Source organism: Coturnix japonica, chromosome 2 (genome assembly GCF_054131305.1).
Source record: "Coturnix japonica strain WE chromosome 2, WE-NBRP24, whole genome shotgun sequence".
NCBI lineage: Eukaryota > Metazoa > Chordata > Aves > Galliformes > Phasianidae > Coturnix > Coturnix japonica.
In genome coordinates, this window is record NC_140664.1 from 40908762 (window position 1) to 40928865 (window position 20104).

Consider the following 20104-nt stretch of genomic DNA (forward strand, 5'->3'; position numbering starts at 1 on the left):
TAAAGTAAAGAGACCACTAGCCAATAAAGGATGCTGTCATGCATTGGCCATTATTAGGAAAGTGAGAACTGTTGCTTTTGCTCCTGCTTCAATTGAATCAAACTCATGGAGAGGTTTGTCATTAGCTGCAATGGAAATGATGCTGAGCTTTTAAGGGAGCTGATGGCTCCTTTCATGCACTTCACTGTAGTTTTTCCAAAATCAGCACTTCTAAGCAAGACAGTAATTTCTGGAAGGAGGTACGTTCAACTTGAGGTTTATGACTCACCCTAAAGTAAATCTTAGGTGTAACTGCCACCAAAGCCCATTGTACCCCACAATAGGAGATCACTATTCATGGTGATTGAAGTATAATCAAGGTAACATCTCACTTCAGTGACCCTTGAGACTCAGCTTCAAAAATTTTGTTAAATAATAGACTGGCATCACCTTCCTATGGGTTGAAAACACTTAGCATGTGATGTATTGGTTAATATTTGTGTATATATATCACAGTAAGCTTGACAGGCATTTCATCATTATACTGGAGTCCTAAAAACAACTGTGGATAAGTCTCATACCTGTCCATGATGGCCCAGATGTTTTCAGCACTGCATCATTAATGAGCATATTCAGAATATTTAATCCCAGGCCTTCAGAAGAGAAAGGATGAAAGCTGAAGGTGGTTACATTGAGGCACACCTTTCAGGTTGCCTAATAGCTCCTGGGGAGTTTATCAGCTAAATCTTAACTATTCTCATGGGGAAAATGAAAGAAAGAAAGAAAGAAAGAAAGAAAGAAAGAAAGAAAGAAAGAAAGAAAGAAAGAAAGAAAGAAAGAAAGAAAGAAAGAAAGAAAGAAAGAAAGAAAGAAAGAAAGAAAGAAAGAAAGAAAGAAAGAAAGAAAGAAAGAAAGAAAGAAAGAAAGAAAGAAAGAAAGAAAGAAAGAAAGAAAGAAAGAAAGAAAGAAAGAAAGAAAGAAAGAAAGAAAGAAAGAAAGAAAGAAAGAAAGAAAGAAAGAAAAAAGATTCCTGCAGCATTTGAGATGTCATAACTCTTCTTATGTTGAAGTATATGGGAGATTTTTCATTCAGTGAAAGCAGGAGCAAGACTCATCTCACACACAGCATTTAGGCTTCTCACATGTTTTTACACATGAGTTTTTCAAAATGTGTTTTATTTTTAATTATTAATTATTGGTCATGGTAGATGTCTAAAAAGATTAATAGCCTTCAGATAGGACTTTCACCTTTCTAATGCTTGTTAACAGCAATTATGTCTGAAACCTACAGCATTTTAGATTAAGTCTGTGTAACACATGCAGGATGTTATGCACCATCCACTATTTGAAATCTAAATAAAATATGTGAGAATTTACATTGTGAGCCTTTCTGTCCAAGGTGAGAGATGAGAACGCTGCACATTCTGACTCTCAAATCAGCCTTTGTGTATCTGAGTTTCTCAAGGACTTACAAATAGACATGATGCAAGCACAGACTGAATTATTTCTTACGTGTTTACTTATATGATTTAAATCATACTGATGCAGTCTTTGTAATTTAGGACAAACGAGGTAGAGCAAACTATGTATGAGGATTTTTCCACAATTTTACTTATTGTGGAAATGTTTAGTCACCATCATATCAGAACTAATGTTATAGGACTTAAACTTTCCATGTGTTACATTTGGAATAATCTACTGAGGAATGCACTATAAAATAATATATCATTTTCTGATTCCCACATGTATTCTACTGTATCTCACACTTCTGTTGCAAATAAATTGTCTGTTCCAAAAAAGAAAAGGCATCATTTATTCACTGAACACATTCAACTGTCCCAAGGCTCATGCCCAAAATATATAGAAAATAAACAATCTGAAAAATAGCACATCTGAGGAGTTTGGAAGTGTGCTTACTTAGATGTATTACAGAAGTTGTATGTTAGTAAAGAGGTGTGATTGCAAAAGACGAAATATCTTTATGGACACAAGCTAAAACAAGTAGAGCAAAAGTTATGCTGGTGCACTCAACCCGGACTTTGCTGAATGGGTTTAAAATGCATATATAATAGTGGGGAGCTAAAGTTTTATGATATCTTTTTTATCTAAAGTGATAGAATCAATGCAGGCATTTCAGAGTTCTTTTGCTAATGCTGAGTTGTGAAACCCAGATTCCATGGAAAACTTCAGCAACAAGATTGGGTCTGGTAGCAGTAATATTTTTTGGTGCCTGACTCCTTACTTGGAATTCAAAGCTTAGCTTCTAAAACATGCATGACAATCAGACAAGTGGGGATGTAGCTGTGTCCAGGGTTAATACACAGGAGGGTGCTGGGAGGAGCAGGAAAGCAGCAGTGTGGCAAGGGAGAGCTCTATAGTTAGCTCTTACTGGCACTGTGGTGTCACTTATGTGATAAGGACATGGTCATACAAGGACATGCACGTAGGCTTGTGGAAACACAGCAGAGACACAGAACAGGAGGAACTGCACTGCATCAAGCAAGTGATGTCCTCACCCTAAGCTCCAGTAGTGACACACGCTTCAGCTGCAGCAACTGCAAACTGTGGCTCGATTGTCTTCTTAAAAAGATAACTGAGGATGTAGATACTCCCAATATCAGCTTCCTTTTGAACCCTCCCTTGTGTTTTGACTCCTTTATCTGTCGCAGATTGTGGTATATTGTAAGCTTTATAACTTTATTTATATCAGATTGATAGCTCTTATCTTGGCTATTAATTTCCTTTGACCTTTCTTACCTCATTAGAAAAGCAATCCTCACAAATACAAAGACTGTGGAATAATCTATCTAAAAGAGATATCTCAAGGTTCTTTTGAAAGGCAAAGGGAACTTATGCTGTTTGTCAAGCCTAGCAAAGAGTTCCCAGCCACTCACCATAGCAATGGTTTTCCTCTGATCTCTACTTCCTTTTGGATAGGAATCTTCATAAAACAAAATTCATGGTATGTATAAATGTCCGTATTAGTGTGCTCTGTGCTGAATGCATGTGTATTTGAAAGTGAGCTGCACAAAAAATGAGCATTGGATTTACTCCTCGAGAGGGACAAGATTGGTAGGTAAATCTTTGGGAAACTGGGAGATTGGCTGCCACTTCAGATTGCTGCATGCCCCACCGGGATCCTCATATCTCATTTATTCCCACTTATGTCTGAGCCATTTGGATTTCAGCCTGGAGTGGTGTTAGGACCATCCCCTACTGACATGAAACTCAGATGGGTTCTGCTGCTCTTCCTCACAAGGATCATATGCCATGAGGTTTTTTCTTTCCACACACGAACCATTCAAATGTTGCTTGCCTTACACATTTTGGAACCTTCAAGCATTAGAAATATTTTGTCACTATCCACTTGTACCTTAGGTTAGCTTCATTTCTTCTGTGGAGATTATTGCTTCACTTTGGTACTGAAGATCCAACAGCATTGTAGATGAATTTGTTTTTCTCAGAATTTCCTTTGATAATGGTTTGATTTAGCTTGGCTTGGCTTGGTTTGGTTCCCTGCCTTCCCAGAAAGATGGGCTCATTGGAGATGTAGTGAGACATTTTAGTTTCCCAAGCATACTTCCCCGAACTTCTTCAAGAGGATGCTGCCACTCCTTGCCACTTTGCCCTTATGGCCACTCTCTCCAGGCAGCAGAAGAGATGTCCTAAAGGGTACTACTCATTTGCCTTGACTTGCCAGAGCTGCACAGTACTCAGGATAAATCCCGTCTTCCCTTCACAGAAAAGACAAAGTCAGCTTGCACCAGTTGAACTAAGCCTTAGAGAATCACAGTAGAGTAAATAGGGACCCAGAAAGGAGGTAATACATTTTGAAAGACTGGAGCTTGTAGCAAGTCCCTGGGCTCTGATTAGAAAGAAAAAACATCAATAGGAAAACTGGAACAATTGTAGATCAGCCCTGTAAGTTCTGAACATATGCACATGAATATCCAGTAAGAAAAAGCTTAATGTTTCATAATTAAACATGACAGGGTAGGGACAAAATGAACTCTGGAGATCAGGAAGATGTACATAGATGCTGGACTCTGCTGCTGCTTGCCTACAGGTATAGCTCCAGAGGAACAGCTGCATGGCATCTTCAGAGCTGAGTCAGACCAGCTGTACAGGCGAGGATGCGCACAAACACAAATGTTTCAGACACAGGCTTTTTTGTTTTGTGCCTTTCTTCCACAGCTGCCCAGTGCAGTTCCGATTTACTGGAGGCAAACATTGCTAGGGCATAAATGCAGAAGACTCTGTGGCCTGAAGACTAAAATGTGAGAGTAAAGCTTTGTGTTCTCCAACCCCTTAGCTTGAAAAAAACCCAACAAATACCACAGAGGTCAAAAAGTTCACCTGGATCCCTCAGTGTCCTCATCATTCTATACTTAGAGTGGTTATCCTTATGTTAATTTACCGCTGTGTAAATAAACATACCCCAACTCCGTTCACCACTGGCCTTTCTGAGTTAGAATAGAAATCCTTTCACTGAGTGTGGCTGAAGAACATCAAAAGTTTATGTATAGCAGAAGATCAAACTGAAATGATTTTGTTCTCTCCCCAGTCAGAACAAATCACTCATTTTTTTGTATTGGTGTGGGAGTTCCTTTCCACGCTTTATTTTATCTTTTCTGGAGTTGTAAGTAGAACAGTGGAGCCTGAAGCATATGCATTCCCTGTTCATATTCTTCATCTCTGCTGTTGTTGTTCACATAGTGTTTTCCATAATAAAATACTCAGAATTTCCATAAACTTCATGCTAAAACTATGCTTTTCCCGATGTGTTGTCCTTTCTTACCCTTTTTTCCCAATATTTTGCTAATTATTTAGAAGAAAGCTCACATTCTGGCAGTTAAAGATTGCAAAACCAGAATCCTCAATACTGGAAGAAACCTAAAAAGCTATCATTTTACATCCCAGCAAACAGAAACTTCACTTGACAGTCAAACATCATTTAGAAGTTTCGTGGATGACTGGAAAATGTATAATCCAACCACGTGGTGAAATCCTGGGAACTGAGTTCCAGTTATGCAGTCAGAGGATGAAATAGCCAAACCACACCCCTCAGCCCAGGAAGGTCTCCCAGGTGATTTGCCATGTCTTAAAAACCGTCTTGTACAAAATGGATCTGAATCAGCTCAGAACATACCTGATAATTAGAAGGTTCCTTTGCCATCATTAAGAGCAGAGTGTCTCCATGGGCAGAAGTTTCAGAGCGGCTAGGACTTCATGTATCTGAACTCATCTGTGAATTTAACACGGCAGCAGAAAGATAGACATGGGGCTGTGCAGGGATAGGGTCATTGAGATGCAAGCTGGGGACAGGCAGAGAAGGGGACAAGCACTTGGCAAGTAAGGTAATGATTTGTGTTCCTCTGGGCTGCTCCCCCAACAGCTGCTGTAGAGCCAGTCAAGTAAGGTTCTCACCTCCACCTCCAGGAAAGGATGTGGTAGAAGGACCTAAATAACAATCAGCTTTCCAGTGCCCAGAAGGAAATCCTGTAGAACTTCATAGCTAAAATTCTTTTCAAACAAAAAGTCTTACAGTCCTAGGAAATGTATAAAACCTTTTTAGAATTGCAATCATAGACACACATTTTAAATTTTAATATTTACAACTATGTATTATATTAATATGTGTGTATATGTATATACTATATAGTATACATGCATGTATTACAAATGTTTAAGCAGTCTAGAAGTGGGAAAAAGGGAAGAAGGGAAGGGAAGGGAAGGGAAGGGAAGGGAAGGGAAGGGAAGGGAAGGGAAGGGAAGGGAAGGGAAGGGAAGGGAAGGGAAGGGAAGGGAAGGGAAGGGAAGGGAAGGGAAGGGAAGGGAAGGGAAGGGAAGGGAAGGGAAGGGAAGGGAAGGGAAGGGAAGGGAAGGGAAGGGAAGGGAAGGGAAGGGAAGGGAAGGGAAGGGAAGGGAAGGGAAGGGAAGGGAAGTTCAAACTGGGTTTTGCTGCTCCCCACACAGTGTGTGTGAATTCAAAGAAAATATTGGAATAAAATGTTTAAAATAAGAATAAAATTTGTTTTCAAAATAGACGGTAAAATAGGAATCATGAAAGCAGGAACTTCAGAAGGTATTTCCCAGGAAGCCGTTATCTCAGATTGTTTCATATTAGGAATTGCACTGTATTTTAGTATTTTTCATTTCATTATTCATATTATCAGCCTGAGTAGTCCCTTAGAACATTTCTTACATGACTCTCAGAGCTTCTGTCAAAATCCACTTGCAAGCCAATCTCATAAGGGAGGCAGGAGTTTATGCTGCTAATTAGTAAGGCCAACTAAAAGATGAGCTCACAGTCCCAGAGGCAGCAGTAAGTTGCTTTAAACTCTGTTAAGAAATGAGATCTTGTTGGGTTTTTTTTTATGCTGGATGTCACCTACTCAGTTAAATTGATGTATGGAAACAAATGCTTCCATAAAGAAGTCAGCCTCCTTGGAAGATGCAAACCTGTGCCAGACTTCCACTCCCAGAAGTCTGCATGTCCTTCCCCTCTATCATCAGTGCAGGCCAAGCAATGAGACCCTGAGAAGAAAATGTCAACATGTATGTTTTCAGATTCTGACTTTCCCACAAGCTTCTACACAGTCTGTGCTGACCTGCATGGGTTTCTAGCTACTGGTTCAAAACCATTTTGCCTTGTCAAGGCTACCCTTGACAACGCTTGCTGTAAGACTAGTAGCAATGTTCTTATTGGCAGCTGCCACTAAGGAATGTCATTATCTAATTGGACACATTTGCACAGATCTAGTGGGAGTGGGTTATTCCTATATTTTGATCCAGATCACCCATTTGTTGGAGAACCTGAAACAGAACAACAGAAAAAGTTGCTTTCCTCACTGGAAAGCAACCTTGGTTAAACAGCATATGAGAATTATTTAAACCAAACTGACAGAGTTTGCACCTATACCTTTGAAGATCATAGGGGATTGGCTCAGGAGGCAGCCAAGAGATAACATGAAAGTGATGTCCATAACTCTTAGACTCTTCTGCAAGAGGAATTCTGATCATTCCCATAGTCAGCTGGACAGAAAACCAACACGTATGAGTACTAAGAATACGTGACGCCTGCAAGCAGTGTTGCCTGATAATTTTCAGGGGACTCCTGATACAAAATACTAGGGCCATAGAGTTTGAAAGTAGTTTCATCATCCTGACAACAAACAGGCTGACAACAGGAGCTGTGGCACATCTAGCAATCAGAGGTGTGGAAATAGTCTTGTCAAATTATTTGGGAAGGCTTTGAATTTTGTTCCTTGACACAGACATTCATCACTTTTTATTGCACAGTATTTTGTACCAGCAGGTCAGATTTCCATTATTAGGAGCTAGCTGTAGTGTGATAACCTGGGGGTCAGTGCTTCACTGTACTAGAAATAATGCAAGTAAAACAAACAAATTACCTCCATCCCAGAAGCCTGGCACTCAAACTAGAGAGCTGTTGGCTGGAGAGGGGATAAAACAAACAGCCCTAGGGAGCAAAGAGAACATGAAACAGCTCAGAGGCAGTCAGGGAATGAGGATCACATCAAACCAGGTGCAAGCTGCAGGAGTTTCTCTTCAAGTTTCTGACACTCCTCAGTGATACAGGAAATCTTCCAATAGATTGAACTTACACAAGTGAGTATAAACTGTACGTATTGGACATATAAAAGTATTTTTAATGTGTGCTTCAAACAGACATTAGAATTTGATACACTTCCTGACTTCAAATTTAAATAAATGATAGATAGATAGATAGATAGATAGATAGATAGATAGATAGATAGATAGATAGATAGATAATGTAGTGACAGATAGTATGTATGGAATTTCTGGTTCAAAAAAGTTATTCTCTGTCATAATGCCAAGTGCCATTTGGGTGTAAAAGTATTTCTTTGTTAATGTGAAGAACTCCTGGATACTTACATGGATAATCGTCATAGGCAGTAAGTAGGGCCATCCTACCTGCAAATGTACTTTGCTGTTCTTGCTCTCAAAGTTGGGAGTAAATCTGAGGTAGTCTCATCTGCCCTCTTTTGATGTATCTTGTTTCTATTGAGCTACATAGTTTCTCTGTGTCTACTATGTTTACCAACTTCAAATATTGATTTTTGTTTATTTTATAACCAGCAAACAACTTGTGTTCTAGATTTACAATCCAATGCCTTCAGCCCATTGATCATTTAATAATCGCTGTCTGCATTTCTGATACTGTTAGAATCTTTTTAGCAAAATAATCCCTAGGACTTGCAAAAATTCTGCTGTGATGATAAACACCGAGAGATCTACATTGGATCACTCCAAGAGAGAATCTCTTTGCATATACAAGTTTTCATATAATCACTTACTGCTGCAAAAAAAACAGGCTGAAATACACTAACCCCAAGAAATTCCAGATTCATTAAAGCTGTGACCAGAAAAACTATCGTCTTTAAGTACATCAGTACTGCAAGCTTTGAAACTCTCACTTAACGTCAACCTGGAAAAAGACTGTAAGATTGAGAGGCAGGGTGGGGAATGGGAAGCCAGCAGATAAGCAAACATTTGGGGAATGTACTAGCAAACCTCCTGCACGTCCTGCAGAAGGCAGACACTGCACAGACTCTCTCAGCAGGGGTGCAACTGGCACCACTCATCCCAGGAGGTATTGCTGGGCTGTGCTGGAGCTGCAGCAGCAGTGTGCCCTCTTATGGCCACACCAGTTGCTTTCCAGATCAGTTATGCATTGTGGTGTTGAGGTGGCTTCTTCACGAGCATTTTTCTTCTGTTTTGTCATCTTCTTTCTTTTTTTTTCTTTTTTTTTTTTTTCTTTCTTATTTTCTTCCATAGAGAAAGAGATGTGGAAAGGAAGCACTAACCCTGTGTGCTGTGACATGTTTAGAAAACAGGCTTGCTATTTCATGTCAGAAACACCAAGCATCAGTCTCTGTGCCAAAGTAGATGAAATGGTGAACAAAACTTAAAGAGATGCTAAATGTCATCAAGTTTAACATTTTCTGATGACATGTAACAGCTTTCGTGCCAAGAAGAGTGTAAACTGCAACAGGGTTGTTGATTAAAGGCATTACCTCTAACAGATAACATCAAGTTAGTTGGCTGTTTCTGTACTGGATCCATCACAAACTCTGGTCTTAACATATTTGCCTGTATCGTTGCAGCATTTCCTGGGAATATTGCTTTATCAGTGTTCAATCATCAGTCCTGTTCTGAGGAGTGTGTTCCTGTGCCTCCTTCTCCCTTTGCATCTGGTATATTGATTTACCTGATGTTTTCCCATGTCATTTCTCAAGCCTGCCCCCAAACACCTCCTTGGAGCACCTCATGGCTCCAGCACAGCCTTCCCCCAATGCCCCTGAATCTCTCCCTGCCTGCTGAGGATGGTCCTATTCTCACAACATTTTCCAACCCACAGAATCACAGCTGGAACACTCTGGGATTCAACTTCTACTTTCATTTCTATTTTATCAGGACAGTCACACCAGTCTTGCCTATTTGATATTATCCTTCTGCTAGCTAAGTATTTAAAAGAAATGACCAGTTTCTTGGACACCAGAGACCCAGTATATTCTGACCAATTAGAGTTTCCAGTTCCTAAGCTGACCTAGTATCACAGGAAAACAAATACATCTCACTGTTCAACTCTTGGTTTCTCCATCAGAATAAATCCTGGAGCCGCAGGATGGTAGGCAGATGACACCACATGCTCCAAGCAAGAACTGTTCCTAGGATGACCTGTTGTCCTGGGGTACAGGTTCATAATGGTGCCCAGCAGCCATGCACGAACACCCTGGTATTTCTGGTTGCAGTGTGTTTGTGTTTCCCTCTGGCTCATTGCCTTTTATATTTACTTCAGCATGCCCATTCACCTTAACATAAAACAAACAAACAAACAAAAGAATAAAAAAGAAAGCAATCTAAACACTTTTCCTGTAGATCAGATATCTTCTGCTGCAGTTCATTTTCCTAAAATACATACTTCATTATAAAAGTACAATAATCAGGCAGTTCCAACACCTCTGATTATTGATAAGACAGATGATATTTACTACAAAAAGGCAAAGGTTTTTTAGAAACTAGAAACCAACCTGCAGGCTCACTTTGGATTTCAGTTGAACCAAAGCCCATTGAAATGGAGCTAAAATCCTATGATAAATCTATCTGAAATGTCACAGCTATCTTGCCACTACTTGCCTTAGAAAGCAAGGTAAAGCTGTCTAGAGTTACGTCACTTCCACCCAGTCTTTGGGAGCATAGCTCAATGACCCTTTGATGTTCCTTTTGTACTTCTTCTTTGATAACTGGACAAAATAATTGTAATTAAGTCAGTTCATATCACCTTGTCGCAGTTTTCTATACCATAGGAACTGCATTTTGTAGTTGAGAGAGAGCAAGGATGTCAGAATCTGGCCTTTTCTATTGACCTGCACGGGAGCAGTCAAGAGTGTGACTGTTTAGCACCACCCCCCTGGCACACATTTATTTACTGTACAATCCTTGCATTTGTTTTATTATTCACAGTAAGGATTGTACTGTGGAAGAGAATACTGGTGGGAAGCTCTAGAAGAAACAGAGAGGTTTCTGTGCACCTGAGGTGTTTATTTCCATACACTAGTATGATAGGTAGTGAGCAAATACTTTCTTTAATTAGGAACACAGAACAGGGAAGAACCTTGTGGGGTGCAGGGCTCAGTCTTTGACCATCTCCATTAACCATAAAGCAATACTTTTAGCCCAGTGCATCAGCCTCTCCTATTGTTAGGATCAGCAGCTTGTGAAACTGCTCTAATAGAAGGTTGCTCCAGAGCTTGCAGATCAGAAAGCTGAAAAACTTCTCAGTCTCCAGCCTAAATTTATACACATTTAGCTTGTGCTTACTGTTCATTGGTGTGATCCCAGCAGCATGGAGGGCCTGTGTCTCACCAGGACGCTGGACCTCTCTGCCCACCTCTGTCCCCAGCAGTTTCTTGTGAGCATTCACTGGCTTCCCCAGCAGGGCTGTGGCTGCCTCTCCTCATTCTTCCCTTTTAGTTTCAAGACATGTAGCTAGCAAAGTTGTGCACACTCTTAATTCAGACACTACCTTAAGGCTACTGGTTTTCTTCCTTAGCTTCCCCTCCAGCAGTCCTGAAAATAAAAGAAGGATTTGTGAGTTCTTCTTTCAATCCTAAAAGGAGAAAAACAATATAGACCTGTGCAAGAAACAGGAAAAACTCTTCCCAAAATGAGTGCCAATACTTGTCTCTTGATTTTTGCTTTCAAGGCTGGGAAACTCTCCATATATCTGCAGGGACAGAAATGAGCTGATACTGGATAGCACTCAAGTGCATATGTTCTATGAAAATGGAAGTATATTGTACAGAATATGCATACGTATTCTGCCAAAAGACTATGTCTAATATTGAAAATGAGCACCAATCTCTTCTTAGCAATAACATGGATAAAAATGTCCTTTGTGTCTGTATCATCCTTGAAAGGTCACAGAGAATGGGGAGAGGTGCCTGAAGACTGAAGAAAAGCCAGTATCACTCCAGTCTTCAAAAACAGTAAGAAGGAGGACCCAGGAAACTACAGGCCAGACAGCTTCATCTCTGTGCTTGGGAATGTGATGGAACAGCTTATTCTGGATGTAATCTCCAAGCAAGAGAAAGAAGAGAAGGTTATCAGGAATAGCCAACATGAGTTTTCCAAGGGAAAATCATGCTTGATCAACCTGGTAGTACTCTATGGTGTCATGGACTGACTGAGTAGATGGGGAGAGACTAGTGGATGTTGTGTACCTTGACTTCAACAAGGTTTTTGACACTGTCTCCCATAACAACCTTATAGGTAAGCCTAGGAACTGTGGGACAGATAAAAGAACAATGAGATGGGCTGATTGGCAGAGTTCAGAGGGCTGTGATCACTGGTACAGAGTCTGGTTGGAAACCTGCAGCTGGTGGTGCTCCCCAGGGGTTGGTAATGTCTAGTCTTGTTGAACATCTTCTTTAGTGACATGAATGAAGGGATAGAATGCACTCTCAGCAGGTTTGGTGATTATATAAAGCTGGGAGGATTGGCTGACATGCCAGAAATCTGTGTGTTGTCATTCAGCAAGACCTGGACAGGTTGAAGAGTTGGGTGGAGAGGTGAACTGCATGGATCAGGTTGTGGAGTCTCCTTCTCTGGAGACATTCAAAACATGCCTGAATGCTTTCCTGTAGGGAACCTGCTTTAGCAGGAGGTTAAACTTAGTGATCTCAAGGTCCCTGCCAACCCCTATGATTCTGTGATTATCCCCAAATAAAGCAGAATAAAGTAGGAGAAAACTAAAGTTATTGAATGTATGAAAACTAAAGTTATTTAAAGTATGAAAACTAAGGAATATTGAAATTATACCCAGGTAGGCAGTACTCAGTGAGGATATCTGGACACTGCGGTTGTGCAGGAGTACTGCTTTTTCTCCATTTCTTCAGCCTTTACACACTGACAAGTTCACAGGGCGTGCCTTGTTTTTGTCAGTATTCCCAGAGCATCCTTCTCTCTATTGAAATACAGATATTAAGAGTCCTGGCCCAGAGATGATTACTCACGTAATCAAACCTTTTAGATGTAATGGCATCTCATAAACCACCAAATTTTGCAGATTAATCATCATCTTCCTTTTATTTTATTTTTGGTGGAAGTAGTCTCTGTGTTTTCAAAACGAATAACAAGGGCTGGAGCATGTCTCTGTGTGTGTGTTCCACTAGTGCATGCTTGTTTCAAGCAAGGACCTGATCTCCCCCAAAGACATTTTGCTGTGAAAATTCTACTATAGTGAATTTGTGTATATTTACAATGCTGACAGATAATTTATCCAAGGCAACCTACAAGTTTCTTCTCTTTTAGTAATGAAATCTATGGATTTGGTTACACCTAGAAATCGTAACTTCATCTGCAGTCACATGTCAATAGAATGGAAATACGAAGGACTGTTTCATTATTTCAGTAAAGGAAGGCAGGAGGGAAGGAAGAGGGAAGAACGGAGGGAAGGAAGGAAGGAAGGAAGGAAGCAGGGATGGGAGGGAGGGAGTAAGAATGGAGGGAGGGGAAAAGGGAAGGATGGAGGGAGGGTGGGATAAAGGGAAGGAAGGAAGGCAGGAAGGGAGGAAATAAGGGAGGGATCTTCCAGAAAAATTTTAAACTGTATCTTGACATTTTCTGTTTCTAAATTGATTCAACATGAAGATTTCTCAGGAAAAAAAAAAAAAAAAAAAAAAAGGAAAATACCCTGCTATGACAGACAGATAAATCTGATTATGCTCTGCAGTGCAAAGCTGAGAAACTTGTAGGAATTGGCTTTATTAATTAAAGTAGGGAAAATTACAGATAAGAGCGTATCCTTATATCTACCACCAACCAGAAATGATACTGTGATGTACGAGCCATCACAGAAGCTGTTTCTAAGATGTTTAGAGCAGCCTAATTCAATTGGCTCAGCAGTAAAAGCTGAAATAGGCTAAGAGAATGTGTGAGAAAGATTTTCTTTGGTAAATAAATGACTATGGGGACACCACAGCATCCCACTTGTTATTTAGAGCTTGCTCCTGTATCTTTCCATGGAGGTCAGAATAGCGTGCTAGTTTTCAGTCATGCTTCTAATGGCTCTGAATCTCCATTTTAGTTGCTAGTGGAGCCATGAAGCTGATGTTGAAAATAAATAATACAAATTTAAAAGTGTTACACAAGAGCCTGGAAACTTAGGCTTGGGAGAATTCAGTACACTTGTCACTGCTCTTCCCGCACCTCAAACTCACAAGGTACCTTCACCTGATTTTGCCAGTCATGGATGAGGTTAATGAAGTGAGAGCCCCATGGGGTGACCTGTGCAGAGCCACCACTCCTGGCTTTCTTCCTAAAACAAGATTAAGCTGTGCTCTGGTCTCTGTGTGGACAACTCCAAAAGCTTGTTTGGAGATTTCAAGGGAGCCAGGGTCCCATGTGTCATCCTTTCACTTTCTCACAGGGAATAAAGACCACCAGGAAACACATTTAAAAATCATCTGTGTTGCACAGAAGGAGAAGAGAGAAAGTTGTTGGTACATTTCAGCAAGCCTCGTTAAAAACATCTCTAGGCACTACAAAGTGCATGTTATCAATATGCATATGTGATGTCTCTGAGGCAGAGTTGCCTTTAAGGTACATATTCAGCAGGACAACATTTTCCCATGTGAGGCAAGGAACAACAGTGAATCATATGTGTGGGAGGGAAAGGCCTTCTGGCTATGTACAGTATTTATTCCCTTTTGTGTCTTGCTTCACCCCCTCCCCTCTTTTATTAATGGCTTTTGCAATTACTGCTAACAGTGTATTGCTAGCTGGCAGAAAGTGGTGACTTCTGCAGTCGATTGTTTGGCAGATGCTGGATGCATGGGGAAATGAAGCAATGCTTGTATATGAGCTTTATGTACCCCTCGACCCTGGGTGAGAGCCGGCCAGCATGCAGTGTTTGCACTTCCCCCAAGCTGAGTGCCACATTACTGGGCTTCACATAAACACACACACAGATTTAGGAATCCAGAAGGTGAGGCCTGCAGTGTACACATTAAAAATTCCTACTGAAGATGCCAGTAGGAGTGCAGAGAAGCTGATTTAGACTTAGAGGTAATCTGGACAAGAGGTATCTGGAGTGGAAGTGCCTGCTCTGCCTAGAATCACAAAAGGCTAATTACAGCAGTTTAGTTTTAATTTCTCACCTTATTAAGGAGGGGTTCCAGCCCAGGATTGTTAGTGCTGGGAAACACTGCAAAAAGCATGTAGATACAGTTAGGCAAGCGATTAGTGCTGCAGGGTCTCTGGCTGCCCACGGAGTTTCTGCTGAGCTGCCTGACCACCACCAGAGCTCAGCATTTCCCTTAGTGCTGACCAATCACAGAACCATAGAATGGCTTGGGTTGGAAGAGATGCTGAAGCCCACCCAGTACCACCCTGTGCCATGGGCAGGGCTGCCACCCCCCAGCTCAGATGCCCAGGGACCCATCCAACCTGGCCTTGAGAGCATCCAGTGATGGGGCACCACAGCTTCTCTGGAGCAGAGGTGATCCCCGTGTACTTTGTACCTACACTTCTGGTGAGGCCATACCTGGAATACTGTGTTCAGTTTTGGGCCCCTCACTACAAGAAAGACATCAAGACCCTGGAGTGTATCCAAAGAAGGGCAACAAAACTGTGAGGGGTCTGGAGTACAAGGCTTGTGGGAAGTGGCTGAGGGAGCTAGGATTGTTCAGTCTGGAGAGGAAGAGGCTCAGGGGAGACCTTACTACTCTCTACAACTCCCTAATGGAAGTTGTGGTGAGATGGAGGTTGGCTTCTTCTCCCATGTAACTAGTGATAGGGTGAGAGGGAATGGCCTCAAGTTGTGTCACAGCAGGTTCAAGTTGGATATTCAGATAAAATTCTTTTCAGAAGGAGAGGTGAGCAATTGGCAAAGGCTGCCCAGGAAGGTGGTGGAATCACTGTCCCTGGGGGAGTTCAAGGATGACGTGAGTGCGGTACTTAGATATATGATTTAGTGTGGAAATATTGGTGGTAGGTGGATGGTTGAACTGGATGATCTTAGAGCTATTTTTAATCACTGTGATTTTGATTCCCTGGGCAGTCTATGCCAATGCCTCACTGCCCTCTGAGTTTCTTCCTAACACCCAACCTTAATTTTCTCTCTCTTAGTTTAAAGGCATTTCCCTTTTTCCTACCACTATTAGATCATATAAAAAGTCAGTCCCAATCCTTCTCCTAAGGTCCCTTCAAGTACTGGAAGGACAAATGGCAGACAGTGGATGTTAGCAGTGACATGCAGTCAGTAGGCAGCAGGCTGTCCAAGGTTTGGTGAATAAACCGTGGCCAAGCCAGTACTCAGATAAGTACCCAAGTATGTACTTGCTTGTGATCAAGCAAGTATCGACTAGTCATTGAGGATCCCTGATGTCTCCAGAGGGGCAGTTTTTCAGGATCCATAGAGGTCTGGGAAGCTTACAGTTCCCTCTTCTTGTTTCCTTCCCATCCCATTTTCCTCTGCCTTTAGTGGCTCCCATGTAAGTTGCAATATCAAAACACAAGACATTGTATAAATATAAAAGTGATTTAATATTTTAACACTGGAGCAAAAGAACTAGGAAAAAAATATTAAGACCAGGATTACTGAGCTGGCAGTGTTAGTATCAGAGGATCTCCGATTGCCGAATTTCTTCCATTTGCTTTATTCTTCTTTCTTGAAAAGCAGATGTGCAGTGAGAGTGAAAAGGGGAACAGGGAAGATGGAATGAGCAGGATAAGGCTCATAGGAAAATATGTGAGAGGGGTCACAGGATGAAATCAGAGCCAGCAGTCACTGATCAGAAAAGAGCATCTGAAAGGTTCTGAGGCACCGGCAAGTAGAAATGGTTGACAGTTTCCTGTCAGAATGGAAAGGATGTCATTCTTTGCTGCGGAAAATGCCCTTTTAATAACTGTCCATCAGATAATATTTCTTTGAAAATTTCCAATTTTACCTGACTCTTATTCTAAATTTGTGTTGGGGAGGAATTGTCACGCAGCTGGGAGCTGACATTTCTGGCAGGCTCTTATCATTCACGTTTTCTACCTAGAGGCAAAGAGCGTGAGATCCTTCCAATCTGGGAGCTACAGCTGGGTTGATGGAGGCGCTGCGCCCGGCGCGCGCTCCCAGCCATCTGCCTGCAAGCCTCACACCATGGCAATTCTCTCCCCGTAGGCAAAAGTCAGCCTGACAAGAGCCTTTCAAGACAGCAACCAGCAAATCAAATGAAGCCTTTGTTCCTTCAGACTGGAATGTTTCCCTTTTCTTCCCAAATGAGACATGGATGTACAAACAATTTTGTGAGAAAAGTCTGACTCTACTGATGACCTGGGAGAGTACAAAGATCCTTTGGTAGCTGCTTCCCTGTGCTTCCACTGGCTAAATTTCTTGACAGACCAGTTATTTTGTCCCTGAATTTCACATGGCTGTAAGCAAGACCAGCTGCCCTGAGGAAAAGTCTTTCCTACGCACAGCTCTGCCCCTGGGAGCACTCAGAAACAAGGAATAAGCTTGATTTTCCCCCTCCTTTTCCTCCACACTGTGCCCATCACAGGCAGTTGCTCTGCTCTATGACAGCTCCCTAGCTAACACAATTAAGCAGGTCACTGTAAAATAAGTATAGCCTGGCATCAGCACTGGTGTATGTAACAGACTACAAATTTTATTGCCTACATCAGGAAATGTTTGCCAGTCTAAATCCTACAGGGTCTGTTAGTTTCTCCAGAGGTCCCCCACAGACCACAGTGGGGGAGTAAGATGACCCTGTGAGCTGCTTCCCACTGGACTGCAGTTGGAGCACCCCCTTTTCTGTTCTACTCAGAATATTCTAAGACTTGGGCGCTGAGCTTTTAGAAGGAGATAGGCCAGCTGGAGACAGTCCACAGGCAGAGCAACAAGAATACTCAGGTGTCTAGAAAACTTGATGCTGGGAAGACTAACCTGATCAACCTAAATAATTCTTCATCTACAGAAGAAAAGCTTGGAAGGAGGTAGTTTGACACATATAAACAATGCCCTCTGCAGTTTAAGGTCTGAAATATAGTAGATTTAAATTGCTATAAGAACATCCATATAAAATACTGGGAACATTTGTAAGTGATGAAGTGGGGAAGGCATTGTTTGGAGGGTTTTCCATTGGAGAGTTTTCCACATACATATTCCTGGAGGGGAACGAGGTGGGGAAAGATTTATCAGATCTGGTGGTTGATCCTGTCTTTGAAAGGAAAAAGGAGTAGATGACTTTTTGAGGTCTTTCTCAGGACGATGCTTCTCTGTTCTATACTCTGATACTAAATCTTGGGTTGGATTTCCTTTTTTTTTCTAGACACTTATGTTGGTCAGTAAGCAGATATGTGGAGGGAATCCAAATGCTTAGAAAAAAAGAGAAGTAGTGGAAATCTGAGCAGCTTCAAACAAACTAAACAGACAGTATTCTTAGCAGGGAATACTGCAGGGAGGTGCTCACTGATTAGGTTAAGGATCTGTGTGTATGCCTGAAAGCTATAAGAAAAAACATTTGGTGGTTGGGATGGATGTATCTTGCTATCTTGGGTTTGACTGCACTACACTTACCTGAGTTAAATAAACAAAGAAAGTGCTTTAAGTGTTGCTCTAAGATTGAATAATAAGCGAAGCATTTCTTGTTTTGTTAGTAGCTTGTGTCCTTGCTTATTAAGTCTCAGGCTGAGAAGCCAAAGGGAGTGTTTGAGACATAAATGCCAGAGGGGACTCCCACTACAGAAGGCAACCAGCAAGCAGCTTCAAATGTGCTATTTTAGTTCCTGGAAGACCATAGCAATCAGAAATACAAGCTTTGAGTCCTTTCCTCCTTGCTCTTTATTCTCTTTCTCATGTTCCATCTCCAAACTCTTGAATAGTTCTCAGGAAGCCCAAAACTTATCTTCAATTGCAGACTGGCAACAGATTACATGGAACTGGTCTTTTGTCTTACAAACTAAATTAGTTAGCATTAAAATGAATACTAACTTTTTACCCAGTTTTCTGTCTCTTGTCTTTAGGTGTTAAATCACCAAAATTTCTATTCCTTATAAAATCCACCAAATTGCATAATAAGAAATGGAACATCAAACCTGTTAGATTCACTGGACCTTTCAAAATCAAATCTCTCATAAGAAAAGACATACTTATTCACTGCTCTGAAAAGGAACAGTCACGTACACCACATCGTCCTTTGTCTTTTAAGTTATCTCCTCGTCAAGTTGTCTGTGCCTTACAAAAGTCAAACCCAAAGACAAAGTCAGGCTTTGTTGGTCCGAGCAAGAAACATGACTTCCAAAGCAAAGTACAACTCATAAGCAGTGTCCTACCCAATTTTAACGTGTCTGTCATGACTTTTATCCCTAGTATAGCTGCTAATCATACCTACTTTCTGTCACTCAGAGTGCAAGACATTTTTTCTTTCTATACCTGACACATCCCCCCAAAAAATGTTTGGAGCCTGTGTAGATATTGCAGTATTCCCTTTGTAAAGCCTCTGCATGACAGAGAGCTGATCCAGTGTGAACTGAGCAGCGCTGTGTTTTGCATTATAACAACTCGTTCATGCAATTATTGCTAGATGATTGCAAGTATTCTTTAAGACTCTCATCAAATGTTAGCTGCTCTTTCCAAATTTTGTACAGCACTCAGAAGCTAAGGCTGCTGATTGGCTATGCTGGCAAGAAAGAGAAGAAAGGAGCCTGTTTTCTTTTGTTCTTTCTCCTGATAGTTACAGGGATGAAACCACCGGAGTGATGACAAAGTCCACAATGCTATGGAGACACATGATAAGAACCAGATTTTCAGGTCTCCTGTGTAAATGATATACCTCAGTTTCAATAATGTAATCTGTACTTCTATTTAATCATGTATTTGAGAAGAATAATACTTAATTGGTAATGCATGTCATAATTTTACAAAGAAAGAGCACCTACCTATTCAGATAATAATAACTAATATGCAGATTAAGTAGCTGAGATAAAAGTCTTAATTGGTTGACACTGTTCCCTAATATATTTTTCTTTGCAGGCATCGGAATGGAATGTATTGACCACTTCATCCTGCTTCGCAACAGCTGTTGGTGGATTTGCCTGCAATTACCCACTGAAAACAAAATAAAACATTAGTAGAAATAAGATGTCACTCTGGACTTAAGACTCCTGTTGCTAGGGAAACCTGATTAGGGCAAAAATTGCTGTAACAATGCTCTACCTTTGTCAACACCCATGATCATTACAGCTGCAGGGACACTGTCTGATCAGGTATAGGAGCTGCCCACTCTGTTCTCCTGGTTGACCAAATAGCCCTCACTGAAAGCATCTCATCATGACACCAGATCACAGAGACACATTGCAGGAGCTTTGTAACTGAGTTACACAAATACAACACCAGAGCAAGCAGATGGGAAAATGAAAAAGGCTAATGGAGAAAGAGAGATTAAATATGTTCAATAGCCACTACCTCTAATATCAAACCATTCATATCTATCTAGGCACCCAGTGCCTGCCAACCACTCCTACAAGCACACATTTCATACAGGAAAAACGATAATAGAGAAATATTAGCCAAGAGAGAGCTTGG

At 41.2% G+C, this 20104-nt stretch overlaps 1 long non-coding RNA gene across 1 annotated transcript; it reads left to right on the plus strand.

Annotated features, from left to right (window-relative positions):
* Nucleotides 1-7443: 7443 nt before the first annotated feature.
* On the plus strand, nucleotides 7444-19666 carry LOC116652953 (uncharacterized). The gene is made up of 2 exons (XR_004306206.2): nucleotides 7444-7611; nucleotides 19553-19666. It is a non-coding gene; the product is annotated as an uncharacterized LOC116652953 (long non-coding RNA).
* The last annotated feature ends 438 nt before the right edge of the window (nucleotides 19667-20104 follow it).